This window comes from Camelus ferus, chromosome 14 (genome assembly GCF_009834535.1).
Source record: "Camelus ferus isolate YT-003-E chromosome 14, BCGSAC_Cfer_1.0, whole genome shotgun sequence".
In the NCBI taxonomy this organism is placed as follows: domain Eukaryota; kingdom Metazoa; phylum Chordata; class Mammalia; order Artiodactyla; family Camelidae; genus Camelus; species Camelus ferus.
Genome location: NC_045709.1, coordinates 38,152,342 through 38,175,311, shown reverse-complemented (window position 1 = coordinate 38,175,311; position 22,970 = coordinate 38,152,342). Strand labels below are relative to the sequence as shown.

The following is a 22,970-nucleotide window of genomic DNA, read 5'->3' as shown; positions in this document are numbered from 1 at the left end:
ATTTGCATAATTTTCTGATGCTGAAACATGAGAAAAACTTGGCTGCTTATTTGACTGCAGTTTAACTTTGCTTTCAGATACTCATTCACCAACCTAAGCCTTTTTCTTTCCTCAATCTCTGTGGCGCTCACATAAAATATGCACTTAAGCTCATGTGAAAATAATGCATTCTTCCATTTTCCTCCAAATCACTTCATAGCCTCCTGTGTTTGTTAATAAATTAGTTGTCAGTCATCTCTTTTGGTAGCTATTTCCATTAGAGATTTTGTATTGGTGTGGCAGCTACTAAAATTCCAATTGCTGTCTTCAACAGTGTTTTATTTCTCTCTATTTTATTCGTCCATGTGGCCCAGTTTCTTACTCATCGTTCAAGAAATAGCTAATAAATGAAGTCTTCCTTTTCTTCCATTTCCTCCTTACATCATAATAGTGCTTCAGAATCCCTGCCAAATTTGCAGGATTCCCAGAATAATGACCTGTGGAATGGTGTACTTTGGGTGAATGCGACTAAACTAGAAATTTGCTGTGGTCTTGAACAAAAGCAGAATCATGGCTAATCATTCCTAACTCTCATCCTTTGCTAATGGGGCGCATGACCTGCTGCAGTTTAACCAGAGCAAGACTTTCCCATAAAGAAAAAATGAAATATACATTTTTGTGCACGATTAAATAAATATTTATTGTTAGCCAATGAGATTCAAAAATGCAGTCGCTGTGTCCAAAGCGATCAAATTCTGCAAGAGAAGACAAACATAGAAACAAGCCATCCTAATACAATGTGATTAGTACCAGATGTTTGGACAAGAGTCTGGAAGCAGAGAGAGGTGGGGAAAACTTGCCCATCTGCTGTTTGGGAGAGGCTGAGGGAGAGGTCAGGGAAGAATTTTAGTTGATATCATTTGTAAATTTTAATTGAAAAGGGTGGATATAGAGATATTAATGCTATTTGGTTCTCTTATCTAGCATTACTTAGGAAGTTCTTTTTTCTCTAAGTCAGAAATCAAACTGTCCCTTTTGTGCTAAAAGCTTTCATTTCTCTCATAACTGCTTTCCTTCCACATCGACCAACTTAGTAAGGATTAGGTGTGTCTACTAGTGACAGGAAATCCAAAATAACAATGGCTTATATAAGATGGAACAGATTTTCCCAGCTGGTGGATTGTAAAATATACTGTTGATCAAACTCTGTAAAACTGGATTTTCCTTCAGCAACACCTCCTCTGCCATATGGCACTGACTTGAGTTTATACAAAGACAGCCCTGCTCTTACTATGGCCTGCCAGCAGCCTTCCTTCTCACGAGATTTTTGGATGGGTTATTCAGAATCTTTTATACTTACATTTGGGAAATCCAACTCTTACTGAGATTAAAGAGATCTATGTTCATTCTGGGGGCGCCCTTTCTATGGTATGCATCTAGCAAGTGTACATCCTAATTTGGGTTGATATTCCAACTATTTGTGTCATTGAAGAAGTAAAAATGTGCCTTGGTTTATCTTTGACCTGAATTCATAAGAAAATAGATAGCTATTTAAGGAGCAATGTGTATGTATTAGCTGATGCTCAGGAAATAAGAGGATAATAGGAAGACCTTTCACACAAAAGAAAAATTTGTGCAAAACCTGAACCCTGTGAATATACATGTTAAGTGTAAATGCGAATTGGCAACGCAGTAGCCACAGTTAGCTTTGGGCACTGTTGGGCACAGCACATGAAGATGTTTATCTCCTGATCATCAAACTGTATTGGCTACAGAATGTCGTTGAGGCTAAGGGTCCAATCAATCAGTCAGCAACAGAATAATGACCAGCTTTCAGATATGTGGGCAAATCACACACCTAGAACATGATACTGTACTTCTTAAATTCCTGGTTTAAGTAGTAGTGAAGGCATTTACAGCCCTTTAACATTATAAAAGGATGTTCAATTGCTAAGATGTCTGCAAGAAAAGGAGAGAGAATGACAGAGAGAGAGAACTATTCAAACCTCCAATATTGAACGTCTCTGTGTATTTGTGGATTATGTGTGTGTGTGTGTATATATATATATATTTTTTTTTTTCCTTCGGTCAGACGATTTACTTACATCACTAACAAGGAAAACAGTTCTCCAGAGTTCTGGACTGATCAGAAATCCAGACAGTAACGGGTTCTTTGCCTCATGTAAACTCGAACACCAGTTTAGGGAATGAAGAACAAGTGCCTTTTTTCCTGAAATCACACTCCTGTTTTTTCCATAAGAGAAAAAAAAAAAAGAAAGTGAAAAATTGAAAGAAGCAAAATGATCATTTGAATCATTTATTTTGAATTCGGGGGAGACTGAAATGCTCTTTTTTTTTTTTCTTTTATACTAAAGAATTATCACAAGATGCTGTCTCTTTTTTTTCAAACACTGAAGCCTCCTGCAGCTCAGAATTGTGCTGGCCTCCTCTGGTTCCCAGGATTCTGACTGATCTCGGCTGTCTTGTTTTGATTCAGTAGCTCCCAGAATAATCCCAAATGTGCATCAGCACAGGGCTATGAAGCCACATAATTAGTGAGGAGGTGGGTGCTACTTTTCATTTTGTACATGTTTTGACATTATTCTGGGCATTATTTGATGCATGAAGTAGGCTTTACATAAGCAATAAAAAAGCTGTTTTGCTTTTATTGTCATTCAGTTTTTATCCCTGTAATAAAACAATACCACAGAATGAATGCTTCAAAACTGAAACGAAGCAAAGATAGCAGAGTAAAATAGGATTTCAAAAAGCCAAAAATTTATTCATTTTGCATAATCTGATCATTAAATAAATTCTGTGAAAATTTCTTTTGCAATAAAGAAATAGATTTAAATTTATTGTAGCATTTTCTTTAGATGGCACATAAAGATATTTATATTGCAAATGAGAGTCTCACTAAGGAAAGACTCTGAGCAGAGAAATTAAACATGAAATTTTAATTTTTATTAAAGAACCCTCAAATATAATTTCACCAAAACTAGGTAAGTGTGGTGACACAGGAGGGAAAAAGTATTGCTAAAGCATGCATCTAAGTATGTGTAAACTAGAGGGCATACCTAAGAAGCAGCCCTACAAAATAAAGCAAAAACTAAAAATTTTTTTCCTTGTATCATTATCTGCATGTATGAGGATTTTTTAAAAAATGAGGCAAGGGGCAATAACTTAGATGAATATCTCTGATTTCATTTGAGTAATTAGATATAAGCCTAAAAATGGCTTCCCCGACTGAATAACCTCTCCTGTCTTCAAATAACAGGAAAACCAAAATAACCATGACAGAATCTAAATAAAATATATTTCTCTTATGTAAATAAAAGCCAGCTGCTAACAGGACAGAGCTGATGGTGTGGTGGCTCTGTAGTCAACAAGAACAACCCAAGGTCTGTCTATCTTTTTGTTCAGCCGTTCTCCACACATGGCTACCAAGTCTGATTAAGCTTGGCCATCCGATCTCCTTTCCAGCGAAGAGCAAAAAAGCTCAGAGAATGTCATTTTTCCCCCCTCTTTATTCATGCAAGTCAATGGAGTTCTTTAATCTTATTCATCACTTTATATTATTATTATTATTACCGATTAGCCATCAGCTCCTTGTAAGGTAAAGGCATGGATTGATGGTTACTCAACCCAGTTTCACTTTAAAGAAAAAAACAGATTTTTAATGTTGTGTAGCATCATTTGAACCTCAATATTCTTTTTGTCTTTGATATGCTCACACGTAGAAATAAAACTTAGTTTTGTTACATTGAGAGGCTCAGGTTCATCAGGACCACACGCATGTAAAGACCTCCTTGACTGGTGAAGTGACTCACTCATTCAGGTATCCATTCTTTTATTTACCATTTAATGACATCTAAGTTTGAAACATGCTTGTGAACATTCAGCTTGGTAATTTTACAGATAGTTCATCACCAAATACATTTCCAAGGTCACTGAAGAATGTAACAAAAATTAAGTCTTGCATTGTAATTTCACAGGAAAATTTGTTTGGAACAGAGATGAAGTAGGGTCAATACAACTCTTAGAATAAGTAGGTAGAAGATAAGAACCGAAAAAAAAAGGGGAGAAAAGTAAAGATTTGGGAAACTGTGGAATAACAGGAATTCAGATGTATTTTAGAATATGGCAGACAGAAGGAAAGTGATGACTGTATATTACAGAAACTACTATCTACTTGTTTAAACAACTGTTACATTTTAAATATTTTTTCTTTTTATTATACAATTAGGACCTGTTAATTGAGTGTAAAGAATAAAAACTATTATTACTCACTGATCTGTCTCCCAGGGGAAAAAACACTAATGACTCTTAATATTTTATTGTGTGTTATATTAGTATTTTACATACATTTATAATTGTGTATATTTTTAATTGGGTTAATATTCTACACTATGCTGCAAATTACCTACTCTTTTGCAAATTGTCTTTTTTCCAATCAACATGGGAAAATGCTTGAAACAGTAAACTAAGTTGTCTGGCAAAGCATGATTTGAATGGTTGCATAATATTTTTATCATGTATCTGTTCCAGAATTAACTAGTCCCATATAGAAAAAGCTTTGGTCCTGGCATTTAGTATGCCTGCACCATAGCAGATTCACCTAAGTTCCAATCCTGATGACATCTTTGCTTTAAAAACCTTTAGATCAAATTTAATCATCAGTTTCCTCACTTGTGAAGTGGGACTAAATATTAGTACCTACCTCATGAGTGTGTGCTCAGGATCAAAGGCAGTGCCTAATTCAGAGTAGAGATTTATAGCTAATAATAGGTTTTATTGGACATTAGAATATTCCTTATTTTGTGTTATCTTCAATAACTGTTGAGCCAGAACACTGTTGGATGAGGTGTAAATCACCATTTTGGTCCAACATACATACACACATTCACTCCCTCATTCAAGCAACCTTTATTGAACAGCTACCACTTTCCAGGTACTCTTAAATTTTATAATGAGCCTCTTTTATCATGTGCCTGATATGAACCATTTCTTATAGTTTTTACTAAAAGTTTTAACTGCAACTATTATATACTGTTAACTGTTCAAGTGAATGATACTTCAAACATCTGGTAAAAATTCTGTGAAAGGATGAGTCTAGAAAGTGTAAAAGTGATTTTAAATTTGGCTGGTCCTATGAAAATGTTCTTTCCACAGGGATTTCCCCACATTCAAATTCTTGTTTTGATCATTCAGATGAAACGAAGTGTCACTTTCCTACATGTAGAGACAAAAAGCCGTGGAATTAAAGGGTCACTTTCAAAGCTGTTTCTGCACAATAAAAATGCTTTAGAGCTTAAACACTAGGCCATCCCTCTTTCCTCTCCCTGATCTCTGTTGGAAAGCCCTGTCATGATAAAGGAGTCAATGGTAGTACATTTATTCTCTGTTGTTATTATTATCTTGCATTTCAAGAAAGATTCTTTGCAAATTCTACAAAGATCTGACCAGATCTCGAGGTAGAATGTTTAATAATCAATAAAGTGACCTCAGAGTGGATGTACCAGTCTCCCCCACAAAGGGTCCAACCTTCTCCTTACTTCTCATCCTGCTCCCTTCTAAAGCCTTTCCCGCATAGCAGAGAGGTCTTCCTGAATCTCACATCTCTCCCTGACTCTCTTTGGAGGGCCCCCATCTACTCCAGCCTCTCTCACTGATTCCAAAATCTGCCTTGGGCTAGGAGGCGGTTTTTAAAAATACAGATCCCTGAGTTCTGCCAATAGTACTGAGTCTGAAACATCCGTGTGGGGTGCTTGGGAATTATTATTTTTGAAAAACTTTTCTAGGCGATTCTGATGCAGTCCAAAGGCTGGCATTTGGAAATTCTTGACCTATCGTGTGGGTCTGTGAAGACCCCCAACCCCCTTTACACCCTACCCCCCCACGTGACCTGGACTCTGCCTCCCTCCAGCTCATCTACTGCTATTCCCAGACCCTTTGTATGCCGCATTCCAGCCTTATCAATGACAAATCACATTTAACAAGTACCCTTTTGTTATAGGCCTTCTAGTATATAGAAGCACTAAATCAGTTAATACGTTTAATGCATAACATTAAATGGTGTATATATGTTAGAACCATGTCTGACACATAGAAAGCAGATGGTAAATGTTGATGAATTATAGCTATAATTAAATAGGATAGATAGATAACGGCATGTACTATTATTTTTTCAGATTTATTGAGATATAGTTGACACACAACATTGTATAAAGTGATGATCTGATACCCATATATGCCGTGAAATGAGCACCAATAAAGTGGGTGATCATATCCATGTCCTCACATAATTACCATTTTTTTTGTGTCTGATGAGAGCATTTAAGATTTATTCTCTTTGCAACTTTCAAGTATACAATATAGTATTGTTAACTACAGCTGCTGTGCTGTACATCGGATCTGTAGAGCTTATTTACCTTATAACTGGAAGTTTGCACCCTTTGACCAACATCTCCCCATTTCCCCTATCCCCTAGCCCCTGGCAACCATCAGTCTACTCTCTGCTTCTGTGAATTTGACTTTTTAGATTCCACATATAAGTGAGATCATACAGTATCTGTCTTTCTCTGTCTGATTTACTTCACTTAGAATATGCTCTCAAGTTTTGTCCATGTTGTCAAGAATGGCAAGATTTCCTTCTTTTTTATGGCTGAATAATATTCCATTGTGCATATGCATATACCACACTTTCTTTATCCTTTTGTCCAATGATGGACACTTGCATTGTTTTCATTATCAGTTGTCTATTGTGAATAATGCTGAAATATTGGCGGTGCAGGTATCTTTGAAATAGTGGTTCTATTTTCTTTAGATATATTCCCAAAAGTAGAATTGCTGGATCATGTGATATTTCTGTTTTTATTTTTTGAGGAAACTCCATATTGTTTTCCGTAGTGGCTGTATTATTTTACATTCCCACCACTGTGCACAAAGGTGCCCTTTTCTCCACATCCTTGCCAGCACTCATTATCCTTTGCCTTTTTTTTTATCGTAATGGTGTGTATTATTTCAGTTAATTGTTATAGCAACCCTGTGAGATAGATACCATTATTTTCCCTATTTGATAAAATGGGAACTGAGGTCTGTTCATGTAAATAGAAAAGAATAACCAAATTATGGATATTTGTAATCCCTTGAATATGCTGTGATTTCTCTCACCTTAGTGAATAAGCTGAGGAAATTCATGTGCTATATTCACCAATCCTAACTCCCTGGCAGGTGCTTTCCCATGTAGTGCCTATTCATAACTCCTTGGTTGTCATTGTCTGTTTTACCCATTGTTTTGCCAACTAGATTTTCAATTTCTTGAGTACAGAGATCATGTTTTATTGAAAAATTCATGGCCAAGACCTATACTGAGTATGACACATGGCTATTGTTTAGTAACTCTTAATAAAAGAAACAAAATACAGGCATACCTTTTTTTATTGTGCTTTGAGAATATTGCATTTTTTACAAAGTGAAATTTTGTAGCAACTCTGAGTCCAGCAAATCTATGGGTGCCATTTTTTTCCAACAGCATTTGCTCACTTTGTGTCTCTGTGTCACATTTTGGTAATTTTTGCAATACTTCAAACCCTTTCATTATTATTATATCAGTTATGATGATTTGTAATTGGTGATATTTGATGTTACTGTTGCAATTGCTTTGGGGTGCCACAAACTATACCCATAATGATAAACGTGTGTGTTCTGAGTGTTCTTCCAACCAGCCGTTCCCCCATCTCTCTCCTCTCCTCTGGCCTCCCTAGTCCCTGAGACACAACAGTATTGGAATTAGGACAATTAATAACCCTTCAGTGGTCTCTAAGTGTTCAAGTGCAAAATAGAGTCACACATCTCTCACTTTAAATCAAAAGCTAGAAATGATTTTTTTAACATTTTTATTGAGCTATAATCATTTTACAATGTTGTGTCAAATTCCAGTATAGAGCATAATTTTTCAGTTATACATGAACATATATATTCATTGTCACATTTTTTTTCACTGTGAGCTACCACAAGATCTTGTATATATTTCCCTGTGCTTTACAGTATATTCTTGTTCATCCAGTCTACATTTTTTAACATTTTTTATTGATTTATTATCATTTTACAATGTTGTGTCAAGTTCCAGCGTAGAGCACAATTTTTCAGTTATACATGAACATATATATATTCATTGTCACATTTTTTTCTCTGTGAGCTACCGTAAGATTTGTATATATTTCCCTGTGCTCTACAGTATAATCTTGTTTATCTATTCTACAATTTTGAAATCCCAGTCTATCCCTTCCCACCCCCGCCCCCTTGGCAACCACAAGTTTGTATTCTATGTCTATGAGTCTATTTCTGTTTTGTATTTATGCTTTGTTAGGTTTTTTTTTTTTTTTTTGCTTTTTTTTTTCTAGATTCCACATATGAGCGATCTCATATGGTATTTTTCTTTCTCTTTCTGTGTTACTTCACTTAGAATGACATTCTTCAGGAGCATCCATGTTGCTGCAAATGGCGTTATGTTGTCAGTTTTTATGGCTGAGTAGTATTCCATTGTATAAATATACCACCTCTTCTTTGTCCAGTCACCTGTTGATGGACATTTAGGCTGTTTCTATGTCTTGGCTATTGTAAATAGTGCTGCTATGAACATTGGGGTGCAGGTGTCATTTTGAAGTAGGGTTCCTTCTGGATACATGCCCAGGAGCAGGATTCCTGGGTCATATGGTAAATCTAAAGCTAGAAATGGTTAAGCTCAGTGAAGAAGGCATGTGAAAGCCAAGATAGGCTGAAAGCTAGGATTCTTTGCGTCAGTTAGCTGAGTTGTGGATGCAAAGAAAAAGTTCTTGAAGGAAACTAAAAGTGCTACTCCAGTGAACACACAAATGATAAGAAAGCGAAAACAGCCTTATTGCTGCTATGGAGAACTTTTAGTGGTCTACAGAGAAGATCAAACCGGCCACAAGGTTTCCTTAGTCAAAATCTAATCCAGAGCAAGGACCTAACTCTTTTTAATTCTGTGAAGGCTGAGAGAGATGAGGAAGCTGCAGAAGAAAACTCTGAAGCCAGCAGAGGTTGGTCCATGAGGTTTCAGGAAAGAAGCCGTCTCCTTAACATGGAAGTGCAGGTGAGGCAGCAAGTTCTCTAGAAGATCCAGCTCAGATCACTAATGAAGGTGGCTACACTGAACAACAGATTTTCTGTGTGGATGAAACGGCCTTATTTTGGAAGAAGATGCCAAATAGGACTTCATAGCTTGAGAAGAGAAGTCGGTGCCTGGCTTCAAAATTTCACAGGACAGGCTGACTATCTTGTTAGGGACTAATAAAGCTGGTGACTTGAAGTTGAAACCAGTGCTCATTTACTTTTTTGAAAATCCTAGGGCCCTTAAGAATTGTACTAAATCTACCCTTCTGTGCTCTATCAGTGGAACAACAAAGCCTAGATGACAGCACTTCTGTTTACAATATGGTTTACTGAATATTTTATGCCCAATGTTCAGACCTACTGCTCAAGAAAAGGGATTCCTTTTGAAATATTACTGTTCATTGACAATATACACCTGGTCACCCAAGAGCGCAGATGGAAATGGACAAGGAGATCGATGTTATTTTCATGCCTGCTAATACAACATCCATTCTGCAGCCTAAGGATCAAGGCATCATTTTGACTTTCAAGTTTTATTATTCTAGAAATACATTTCACACAGCTATAACTACCATAGACAGTGATTCCTCTGAGGGATCTGGGCAAAGTAAATTGAAAACCTTAAAAGGATTCACCATTGTAGATGCCATTAAGAACATTCTTGATTCATGGAAAGAGGCCAAAATAGCAACATTATCAGGAGTTTAGAAGTTGATTCCAACCCTCATGGATGACTTTGAGGAGTTCAGGATTTCAGTGGAGGACATAACTGCAGATGTGGTGGCAATAGCAAGATAATTAGAATTAAAAGTGGAGCCTAGAGGTGTGACTGAGTTGCTGCAATCTCATGATCAGACTTCCACGGCTGAGGAGTTGCTTCTTATGGATAAAGAAAGTAAGTGGTGTCTTGCGATGGAATCTACTCCTGGTGAAGATGCTGTAATGATTGTCGAAATGACAATGAAGGATTTAGAGTATGACATAAATTTAGTTGATAAGTCACTGGCAGGGTTTGAGGGATTGAAGGATTGCCTTTAATTTTGAAAGAAGTTCTACAGAGAGTAAAATGCTATCAAACTGCATTGCATGCTACCGAGAAATCATTTATGAAAGGAAGAGTCAATCAATGTGGCAAACTTCATTGTTGTCTTATTCTAAGAAATTGCCACACCCACCCCAACGTCTAGCAACCACCGCCTTGATCAGTCAGTAACCGTGAACATAGAAGCAAGACCCTCCGGTAGCAAAAAACTACATGCTGAAGGCTAAGATGGTAGTTAGTGTCTTATGGCAATAAAGTAGTTTTTAATTAATGTATGTTCATTTTTCTGACATAATGTTAAGGCATACTTAATAGACTACAGTATAGTGTAACTTTTATATGCACTGGGAAACCAAAAATTTCATGTGACTCACTTCATTGTGATACTCACTTTATTGGAGTGATCTGGAATGGAACCCGTAATATCTCTGAGGTAAGCCTGTCCTCTCGGAGCTACTGCCCACCTGGTGGTAGCTAGTGGAATCTCACGCAGAGAACCTCAGGAAGAACTAACCTCTAGAGCAAGAATAACAAGTAAGAGTCAGCTCTCCAATCAGCTAACTCCATTCATTTGGAAATGACTCTCTAGAGCACAGTGTTGAGAAGGATTCTGAGGTTAAGTCTGGGCTCAGGGCCAAAGAACTACCACCTACATCACCTATGATCTTGGGAGAGGAGATGTGGAGATAGGTATGCCTTGCAATTGTCATCCATCTGTGGTCAGACTTTGAATACCCATAATAACACTTGACTAGATTTTAAATGGCTTTAGACAGAATGACATAGTGGTGCTCATTAGATTGAATGAGTGATCTTTCTCTAGGCTGTATTTTATGAGGAGGTGATTGAATTAGAACGAAGACCACAGTTTAGTCAAGTTTTCATTTATGTTTGGTGCCATTCCACAATGAAATGGAATTTGAAGAACATAAATACAAAGGGTCCGTCTTCCACCCAACTGGACTTTAAATATTTTCTTTTCTTTGTTTACTATGTGTAAGCAAATAATGTCGGGGGACAAAAGGGATAAGCAAATGTAAATTACAGCTTCGAAAGACACACACATACACACAAAGTGACCTTTTATCTCATGGAAGTGTAAATGTTCATCTTCAAACACATCAGAGAAAGTGTGCTTGACACTGTCACAGACAAAATACAGTAATTGTCCTACTGCCTGCTGAATTCTAGAGCTATTACATTAAGAACGAACTTGAATTATGTTATTTAGGTTAAAAAAAAAAACCACAAATCTAACCTAAGGATATTGAAGGAATGGCGATGCCTGCCTGCCTGCCACTTTGTAGAATTTAGTTTCCACTCAGCGATTATCTTCATATACAGTGATATTTGATATTTACCCAGGAGCAAAGGAAGGGAAGTGCTATTTTTAATGAAGCATTGTGACTTTCAAGGCCTGCATGTATGTGTATTAAGCCAAGTCCTTAGGGACACGTCTAGGATAATAGTTTATGAGGCTAAAATGCAGCGTTGGGAGGAAAACATAGGACTTGAAATTTTGTGCAATGTCAGAGGAGGCAGTACTTAACATATCTTTCTTAAGGGGAGGCGTGGCCTGTGTTACCAACATCTTGTTATTATAGAAACCGTAAATATATGACAACTCTTAATACTTTACTGGTGTCTTTAAAGCTCATTGCTTCATTGATTTTCTTTCTCCCTTAGTAAAATCAGAATGGACACAATAAGACGGAAAATTGAGGACATTAATATGAACATCTCAGCTAAGTGTTCTTAAACTCAGTGTAGCACAGTGGAAAGTCCCAGATCAAATGTTGCATATCATGAACTAAAAAGGCACTACATAACGAAATTATTATTACAGAATGTTCTTATCTTATTCTCCCAATGAATGCAGGAAGAATTACTTAAGAAGAAATACATGCATACACACATCAAATATTTTCTACCATTCTCTCTAGGAAAAGCAACTCTGGCAATATAGGTTTTACCTCTTATCAGGTCATGATATTTGATCCCTTGTATCTTTAACCATTAATAAAATGCAATGCCAGTATATTCTCTTCTACATCATGTGTCTTCCATTTGAAACTTAGACATTCAAGAAATTATTTTATAGCTTTTTAAAGGTTTTTCCAACTGTATATCAATAACCTTTTCTTCCTTTTAAATCCCAAGCATGTCTTAATTTCTACTCACTTAATTTAAAATATTTTCACCCAACTTTATGGAAATATTTTCTGAGTATTTTCTATGAACCTCATAAAAATTACCTCAACAGTAGCTACTAGGGCTAGGCGATAAGAAAACTAATACATATCTATGTTGTAAGCATTCTCAGAAAAGATAAGTGAAAAAGCAAATAGCTGTAAATGTTCCATCATTTTGAGATAGCTTAAGAAAAATTAAAATTTTTTCAGAAGAAAATGAAGGAATAATTTTATTTTTATAAGTTCAAAGCTGTTAATTACAATCAACACACTGGAATCAAATCAGTTGTGAGTTCTCTGTAATTATTTCCTGGAATCATCCTTAATTGAAATTTGACATCGTTCCCCAACCACTTTGAAGCTGTAGTCCACAACTGAAAGAGTTTACTATTAGAACTGAAATATCCCTTAAAATGATTGGAGTAGTATAATGGTGATTGTGTAATTATAATCTCAAGGCGCACAAAGTGCGCACAGAAGACAGATGAAGGTTGAGTTATGAATGCAGGCTCCATTGGGAATAGTTTTTGATCATTTCAGCTACTTCATTGTTGGGCTTGAGTATTTATTCTGCAACATAGATCATTTCTTTTTACCATATACTATCCTTGAGGTTATCAGACTTGGTTTCAATGAAATGTTTCCATTGGTGTAATGCCATTCCTTTCCAGGGAAGCACAGTGGCATTCTAACATGGATTTTTGGAATCCTTAGGTACATGGACCCAAGAGAATATTTTTCTCAGTGGTTAGTGCTTTCTTATTTCCCCTCACCTTTATTTTTTTTGAAACATTTAATAGCTGAAAAAAGCAAATGGTCTTCTGATTAAATAAGCACCACTCCAACTCCCAGTGAGAGGCTAATGTTATAAACAAAATAATGTTTCAGAATTCTGTGGAGTTCATGCCAACTGGTCCAAGAAAACAATTTAAAATTAGAGATTCTGGTGGATTTCAAAATATATCTTTACTCTAGAGATTTCACTTGTCTTTCTATGGTATTTATTTAAGTAGGATTTTGCAAGCTAGTCATTTTTCTCAAAAAAAAAATAGCCATATGTCTAGCAATGGAGTTGTGGCAATCCTAATTTAGAAAAAAGAAAGTCAATTTCTGATCCTGGGCTTGACCACCAACTTTTTGACAAAGTCATCTATCTTTTGGTGAACCTCTGTTTCCTCATCAGAAAAATCAAGGGTTGTGTTGCAGGTGTGATATTCAAACTGTGATCAATAGAGGACCCCCCCCCACACACACACACACGCACAATGATGAGTCCTTCCCTTCCTTAATCCTCTCCTTTCATCTCAAGCTGTTAGCTTTAATATACTTTCTGGCCATGTTGATTTCACATATGGCCACGTGACTTGCTCTAGTCAATGTCTATATTCATTTTCATATTCTTTTGCACCATAGGTTACTATAAGATATTGAATATAGTTCCCTGTGCTATACAGTATAAACTTGTTGTTTATCGGATTCTGTAAGGAATCCCCCTATATTTCAAAGAGAGATACTCTGCCAGAGTTCAGTAGGTGTTCTGTGCGAGTCAGTGGGGTCTGTAGATGTAGTTCTTTTGTGTATTTGTGGGAGAGGGTGAGCTGTGACTCTCTCTACTCTGCCATCTTAGCACCTCCCCAAATTCCTAATTTATACTTGCTTCACAGAAACGTGGGGGTCTGTAAGTTAGAGACTTCTCTAATGATCATTGTGTGGACACTCGGTACTTCTCTGTCTCTGTGCTTTCCTTTTCCATCAGGTCCCCCTTTCTTCAGTATCCTATTGTACACCCCTATCTTTGCAGCTCCTACAAACTCTTTTGTAAAACCTCAAACTAGATACGTAGACAGTTCCAGGAAACCAGGAAGTCTACTCATTTTTCTCACTACTGTATTCCTAGTACCTGGTGCTCAATTATATTTGCTAAATAAATTACTGAAAATGAAACACTTTTCCAACCCCTTTATACACTGACGTATGTGTCATTCTGTTTATTCTTCTGTATTATTTTGGAGGGACTTGTGTATTTGTGTTAGCATAAACCAGGGGCACTGTCATCTTTCTGTATTAAGATGTGACAATGCTAGCACTCGTAGCAGGAACTTAATAAATGTGTATTTCTATTTGAACATCTCCTATATTTTCTGTGTATGGCAATGAGTTGTCTATCCTTGAGTATAAATTTTATTCAGAGTTGGACTGTTGGGGCTGAGGGGTTTGGAATGACAAGATGACTAAGAAAAGGTGCTGATGATGGAGTGTCATCATAAAATGTCTACAAAACAGGCCTGGTAAAAACTTACAAGTGTACATGAGTTCAGTTATCATAATAAAAATAATCATTTTGCCTTTCTGTAGCACTCTGCAGCAAAATGAATTTCAAAGCAATTTGCCAAACATTTTACAAAGGATCACTTGGCTGAGTCCCAGAGAATGTCTTGTGGAGTGGGACCCCGCAGCTGTTCACTGTGCACATCTAGACACCAAAGGGCTGGCTCACTGAGCTGAGCAGGGAGACACGCTCATGAGATGCTGCCAGGCGACCCATACTGCCCTTCTTATAGGATGCCTGGTCCTACTCCATACTGGGGCATGTCACCCTCAGGTAAATGCTGCCATTTCTCAGAAAAAAAAACATGGGGGGAGAGTCTTTGGCCTCCTTAAAACAGGTGTATTACCCTGCTTAGAAAGAAGAAAAGGCAGAGTAATTGATTTAGCACCTGGAGGACAACCTAAGTCATTGTAATTCAATCCAGCAAACATACATTCACTGAACACCTCAGGCAAGTTAAGTAAACTCTCTGAGCCCGTTTCCTTATTTGAAAAGTTCCTTCCTCAGAGGTCATTATGAGGATTAAATGAAGAATGAGTGTAAAGTATTTAGCACAGAGCACACCACACATCCCGTTCGCTGGCATTGCTTTTATCATCGTCATCCATTCTATACCTCTCATATCACTGTGTGTAATTGAAGCAAGATATTTGATTTTTCTTTACCATATTGTCTTTTTTTGCATTTTTATGATTATAAATAGCTTCCACAATGACGTCGGATTATTTTTATAAATTAAAGGAGAATTGTTCAAAATTAATCTTATCAAATGCATACTCTAAATTCTTAGATAAATATAGGCCTTTGTTCATCTTATATGTAGGATTATAGTTATAATATAATGGGTAAGAATTATGACTGTATTTATTCAGATCTAGCTGAATACCATACCATTCTAAACTGTTGTGTATTTCAGAGCACAATGAGAAGAACCCCAGGAAAACCTAAATGGGACCAAAGTAGATTGGTAGATTCAAAAGTAACGTGCTATATATATGAATGAAAAAATAGACTATTTTATTTAAAACTACATTTTAGCAAGTCGGAGTAAAAGAATTGTCAGAGAAATTGCACCACATGGAGCTGAAACGGGCATGGAAGATTTTATTTAAATCTGTTGCTGAAGGGGAGAGAAATTGCACTCAGCTCTACTGAAATGAAAGGTAGGAGAGGTTTTAAGAACTTGGGGTGAGCTATTGGAAAAGCACAGGAGATTAGGGGGAGGTTGGTCGGTTTTGTGTTTGTTAATTGGTGTTTAATGAAGTTATTAGGGTCCTTCCCTCCCATGAGATTGGGAAAGAGGGGCCCTATCTTTCTTGATTACTTTTCAAAGGGACGGCTCCCAGATCCTTCAGAAAGATATCCTGTGCCCTGTAAAACTGGCAAGAAGCTAAAAGAAGATTTACATTTCAAAGGACAGAGAATGAATTTACAATTGTGTTTCCTAAAGTAAATGCTCTAAGAAAAGGGAGATCAGGGAATTAATAGTTGGGAAGAAACTCAACTCGAGTTTAGTCAAGTGGCGGTGAATATTAAAACCATCTTAGTCAGTACCCTCCCATGAAACGTGGTCAGCTTCCTTCTCCAGAATTGTCTTAACACAGTGAATAAGGGTCAAGGTATGTTAGCAAAAGGGTGTTCTTTTTCTCTATGCCTACTGATCATGCAGCTGGGGGGAAAATAACAGATAAATGTATTGACAGAAGTTATGACTTAGATTATCTCAATATTGACCTAGATTTATCTTACTCTAGAAACTAATCTACATTCTCTTTTGCCAGAACATTTCCTTTTTACAAATGAACTATCAATATATTATAGAGGCACATTTGGAGTCCGGATATAAAGCAAGGAGAATTAAAGCATAAAATGTTTAAGAACCCAGGATTTCATTGATGTTCTTATGAGTTCCATGTTTCCATGTCTATTGAGAAGAGGAAAATGTTCTCACTATCTTAAAAGATGTAAAGCGTATCAAATCTTAACAGTTTGGCTGAAGATTTCTGTAATTTTTTTTTCGGTAATTAATGGAAGATTTGAATGGGGCACATAGGTCTCAAAGGCATTTTGTAGAGTTTGACCCTGAGTTATTTCAATTGAGGCTGAAAGTATCCTACTGAAGCCTGAAAAAGGGGAAAGGGCAATTATAAAGTGCTTTAATTTTTCCTAAATGTCTTTGTAAAGCACTAATGAAAAATCATTCTCGATAGACCTTTGGTAGGATTCTGCTAGTATTTCAGATTCAAACATTTAAAGAAATCGACAGTAACACAGTCATCTTGAAAGAGGCAAAAATTGACCAAAGAAAAGTGAATAAATCACATCCCTCTGTGAACGAAAATAGTCTGAAGCCACAGCTCACTAGGCCACATGCTCCTTTCCCAGTGCCGGCGACGGTGGTCAATAACAAGTCGCAGCTAAGAGAACGATGTGTGCTTTCTCCAGTATTGGCGACTCCCATCAATAAAGCATAATTGGAGCCTGCCAGGAAGATTGTGTGTCAAAGGTGTATTTAAGCAGAAACTTAGATGTTGTACTGTTCGTGTAAAAATTGAGCACATGGTCTAATTATAAGTTTAAGAACTTTAAAAAGTTAGAGCATTGTACATCTGCCATGCGAGTGACTTTCGCTGCTGAAACATGACAAGTGCATCAATAGAGCTCAGTCAGAACAGAGGAAGAAGTGTCAGCCTTACAAAGAGGAGCATTGCTTTCGGCGGGTCATTAGAGGGAGGGTTGAGAGAAATGGACTGTGTCTCTTTGACGGGGATAACCAAGAAAATTAAAAGATCACTTCAGTTTGTCTCCTTAAAAGATACACAAGTGAAAGTAAGACTGTTTTCTTTTTGTTAAGTCAATAAACAGAAATTTTGTTATCTTTTGCTTGTTAGGTGTTCAAGCCACCATCATACAGTCTACTGTTTAATTCAAACTTTCTTGACACTCAAGAAAAGGACAATATGGTATTAGAAAGGGAATGGAGGCAGGACATGCAATCCATTCCACCGTTGATTGGATAGGTCGAGTATAGAATCAATGTTAAGTCAGTTCTAAAGATCATAGACGGTGTGGTCATCGTAATTATCCTTTCCTGTGACTTCAAATCCAGAGGCGTCAACAGAAGCACTGCACGTCTTCCTCTGGCAGTCTTACTTTTAAGTCTGAAAAAAATGTCAAATTTGTATATCTTAGCTCTGCTCCCTCCTAGGATTCAAAAAAATACATCTTACCACTAGTGGTATAGCATCAAAGGTACTGACTGACTAATGGGCTACTTAGAATAAATAAAATAGTGTCGAGGATCAGTTTCTTCCACATAACTTAGCATTTCATAGGCAAAATTGCATTCATCATTCCAGCATTTCCACAACCTAATCGCACTTTTCCTCCATGTCATTTTGCTGATAGATTGGGCCCTCATCTATAGCGAATGCTCCTGTGGAGAGGAAGTTTTTATTTATAGCACAGATAAATTTAGCATGTGTTAATATAGAGAAGGCCAAAAAATTGTTTGCACATTTTTCTCTTATTTGCATCAAAATTCATGTCGGGTAATCAAAGGGACAATGCCATGGGACACTAGACAGAGAACACCAGTGACTGACTTACTGAATGACCTGTCACAAGGTTGGCTTGCTAGGGTGTAGGCCAGCGAAGCCCCATTCCCCTCCAACACCTCCGCTCTCATTTCCATTTTGGGTGAATTAACAAGTAACTCTTGGAATATGTTGGAGTATGCAGATGATATTTTAATTGAACTTAAATCTTCTTTTGTGTATTAAAGAGCACTAGCCTTATGATGATCAAATGACAGATTATTTTAAATACTTTTTTTTTCAAAATAGCTTACTGCACTTCTTACTGGGCTTATCAATAAAGACCTGAAGTCAAGTTTCACTGAAAACTTCTTATGTATAGTTTGACTTCTTACTGTGTCACAGTGTAAAATGTAATAACCAGAAGATCAAAATTAAGCTTAAGTTTTGATAAAATGCATGGTGCCCTGTAGGCCTTGAAATCTGAATAGACATTAGAAACACACGAACTAATAGCTCTTTGAGCCCAATTACAAGGTAAATTGATTCGAGATTTAAGGAGGTATGGGAAATGACTTTAGAATTTCAAGATGAAATTGATTTTTATTAAAATTGTTCTAAATACACAGTGTATGCTTCACCTCATTTACATAATTTGTAGAATTATGTCCCGGTTGGCTTGCATTTTAATATGTAAACATTGGCACTGTAGTTTACGAAGGCCATTTCAGGCTTCTGTGATAAACCTTGTGGGGAGTTTTATGAAAGCCTGTATAAATTAGCAGCCTCCTGGAAATCCAGACTTTTGTAGTCTTCTGGACTCGTCCAGTCTAATTATGCGTTCAACTCCTTAAGCCTCTCTCGGTTTTAAAAGGTGCATTACAGGGTCACTGTGAGCTGGATCTTTGCAAGGTTGGTAACTTGGACATACTAACATTGTATGGAGGGAAAATAGAGCAGGAGACGGGTTCTTTCCCTAGTCATGCAACTAACTAATCGGTCACAAGACATAAACAAGCCACTCAGTTCCCAGGACTCAATTTCCTCATCTGGAATTCCTTTGATCCTGTACTTTTTGCATCAAGTCTGTATTCTCAAGTGTTCAGCAAAATATGCAGTTAGAAAAATGAGCTCTAGAGGATTAGACTGTTTTATTATTTTACTCTTATCCTGTTTTATCCAACTTATCTGTGTCTGTCTCTTCTGATGTCTTTTCTCGAGGAAAACTGCATATCCTCTTAAAATAAACATTTTTTGAGAGCATGATTTATTTCTGATGAGAGTCTAAATTAGATCAGGTGTTTTTTTTTCCGCCAATAACATTTAATACTCTGTTTTTTAAAAGACATATTGTGCTGAGATACTTTGACTTAAAAATGCAAATGATATTGAAATTCTTTCTTTTCTAAGGATAAAAAGGCTATTAACCCCCACTTGTTTATTTGGCTCTAGTTAATAGCTACAGTAAATGAACATGACAGACAGCACCCAATTTCAGTGTTTTACCATGTTTACATAGACAGAGCTGGCACTTTAAACCAGAATTCGCATCAAACTAACCAATATCACTCGCATAGTTCTCAAAAGCAAACATGTAGGTTTCTTTGCGTGTATTCTAACGGGCTGCCACCATTGGATCAAAACCTGGAGATTTGCTCAAGGCTCCCCATTTTACTGGTTGCAAGACTTTGGCCTTTCTCCTTTCAATTTCCAGAGATGAAATGGGGACCTTAAGGGCAAATTTCAAGTTTAAAATGAGGCCAGATGAATTGGAGTGTTTTGAAACCTGCAACATACTATCTAAAGAGCTATTACTGATTTGGGTTATGTCAGCAATTTGACTTATTATTCATGTGGGCGTGAGAAATGTTCATGCTCATGGCTTCCATTTGCTGGAAAAATAAACGAAACATCTTCCTTGGATCTTAATTCCCTCTCTAGTCACTGTGATATTTCTCTGTTTAAGCCTCAACTTTTGAACAAATAGTCCTCCGATATTAATGTAAAAGTCTCCAAAGTCTTAAGTCCTGGGTGCAATCAGCCTCAGTATTTGTACGCAGTGATCACAGCATTCTTGCGGTCCCCACCTCGGCTTTCCTTATAGTGATGCTATGCACTGTAATCGTCCGTTCATTCCATTATTCAACCATTCATTTGTCCAGTGATTCAGCACATATTTATTTATCCCTTACTGCAGCTAGGCAGTGTTTCAAGGCACTATAGATGCAGCAATGAACGGTGAACACAAGGCAGGAATCCTTGCCCTCATAGAGCTGCCATTCCATGGGGGAGACAGACGCTACATAGAGCTATTGCTTGTGTAGTGTCTTTGCATACTGTCCACGTGTAACATGGGTACAGCTGCTGACCGCAGAGAGGGCTTGAAAGATGACACAGAGAGAAGCAGCAGTCACTGCCCTCAGTCCGGCCCTCTGGGTCTCACTGGCACCTCAACTATTCCTACTGCCATTAAATGGAAATCATGTGATGTTTGGTCTTTGTCATCCTTTTCTCCCTTCAAGTCTTCTTAGAAGTTTTTTTTTTTTTTAAATTAACAAAGCAATTTCCATTGCTACATTAAATCGTTATGGCCTGTCAGCATGTTTAAGTCCTTTGTCTGGGAAGCTGGACTTCCAGCTCATTGAGAGTACCAATTCCCTTCTCATCAGGGGCCTCACTCATGATGAATGAAGTCACTAATTTGTGTATAAGATGGGTTTGTTTTTTAAGTGTTTAAAGGGACATTTCTTTTCTCTATATACACACCTAACTTACATTTGTTAAGGAAAAACATCAGATACTATAGACTTAAAGTCACTTAAAAAAAAGAAAAGAAAAACAAGAAAAAAGAAAATTTATCAGTAATACCATCCCCCAAACAGGATACCTGTTTTTATTTTTCTAGGCTCAATTTATGTCTTTGTTCACATACATTCCAAAATTTATAAATATTTTTCTGTTGTCTGGTAAATTATAACAGCATCTGATTTCTTGCTTCTCTGTTCCACTCTCCACATTGTAACAAGAATCATCTTTCTGAAACACAGCACATTTTCACATCTCACCACATACACTCACACATATACAGCCTCCTTGGAGCCCTCAGTTGCTTTGACCTCTATGCTCACACAGAAAATGGTGAGAATCTGTTCCTTCCAGGCATGATCAAAAACAGAATTAGAGGTGGAGATCCAGTACAATTGTTTTTACATTTTTTGTTTGTGTCCTCCCTAAGATAATTTTAAAATAATTTTGTGTTCTCCTTACGTATGGTCGCAAACTTCTTTTAGTTATCTAAAATGCTCACACAATAAACGTACAAAGTTTAAACGAATGCAAAGGGATGTAATTTCTGCCATATTGTAAACATTAACAGTTAAGACAAAACATTACATTAATCTTTTAAACAAACGTGTTCACTTAAGATAGAAATCCAAATATCTCAGCAATATGTAATTCATTATTATCCGTTTAAAAAGACAAACAAGTTTTCTTTAACAGTTGTTTTTTTCTCCTGAACTTGTATTTTCATTCTAATTCCCCCATATAAACTTATGCTAATACAACACACATGTATGTCTTAAAAATTTTAATAACAGCCGTATCATTTCTGTGGCAAATGCCTATACATAAAGTGAAATTAATTTCCAATAGTCATAAGGCTGCAAGGTTTAATATTTTCTTCTGGATTGAGTTAGCACGATAGTTATTATTGGTACTAAATTGATCAAAACCACACAAATATCTCATATTCTTTGACAATTAACATTTAAAAATAAAATTTTATTGCAAATTCTTTCTTTAATAAAATGGTGCACTCCCGCCTCTTTGGTTCATAAATCTGTAGAAATTATTTCTTATTTAGAGAGTAATTCTGCATCAGTTCCTCTCCTCTTTATTGTTATGAAGTAGGTACTGAGAAATATTATTCAAATAAATGTTTAGCTAGGAATAAAAGGAATGTTGCTAGAAGAAAGTCACTCATTTCTTTGAACTTCTTCCAAGCTATAGGCCAAAAATGGCATAGTAGCTATCTTCAAAACTTATTTTTAATACTCTAGCAGCTGATGGTTTCATTAGGGCCTCTTTCAATTCTGTTGAAAGCAAAAAAAATTAACAACTATCTCCTTGTATAGGGTCTGTTACCTGGGCATTAGAATAATTTCTTTCTCTACATGGTTAATAATATTTTGAATTGTTTCTAGCATCCCCTCCCAATTTCTGGTCCTAGCACCCCATCCCAATGACTTACATTGTGGTGTTATGCATTATATGACATTTAGGGATCCTAGAGAAGAATGTCTTTCTTTCTAAGTTGTGAGAAACAGACAGTGAAAGAGATGGTCTTGACAGTGGGCCCCATCTTGCAGATCTGTTCTAGGAAAGAATTCACGTAGAGAGTGAAGATGTGGAAATGGATTCACATAAAACCATCTCTGCTCAGGTATCTCAGAAAAGCCTCGTGTATCCTATTTAAGACCTAGAGGTTAGGAGAACAAGAGCCGTATCTTGATATTTCAAAACCAGACGATGGTCTGAGACCTATGATCTGTGGGTAGAGAATGGACATGGGACTCAGGAAGGCTGACCTGAGAAGGTACTGTTTTTTTCTATCTAGGTCAATGTGATATTGACAGCTAAGTTTCCGTACCTGTTACACATGCATTCATGACCCAAAGGATGAGTTCAGTTGACATTGCTTTTATGGTTGCTATAATATGTTTTGATAGAAATTTTCAGAAGAAATAAAGTTC

At 36.7% G+C, this 22,970-nt stretch overlaps 1 protein-coding gene and 1 pseudogene across 1 annotated transcript in view; both read left to right on the top strand.

Annotated features, from left to right (window-relative positions):
* The window catches only part of GPC6 (glypican 6), a 971,667-nt gene that overhangs the window by 605,997 nt on the left and 342,700 nt on the right, over positions 1-22,970 (top strand). The gene's annotated exons all lie outside the window — the stretch shown is intronic.
* On the top strand, positions 6,240-10,414 carry LOC116668668 (annotated as a pseudogene).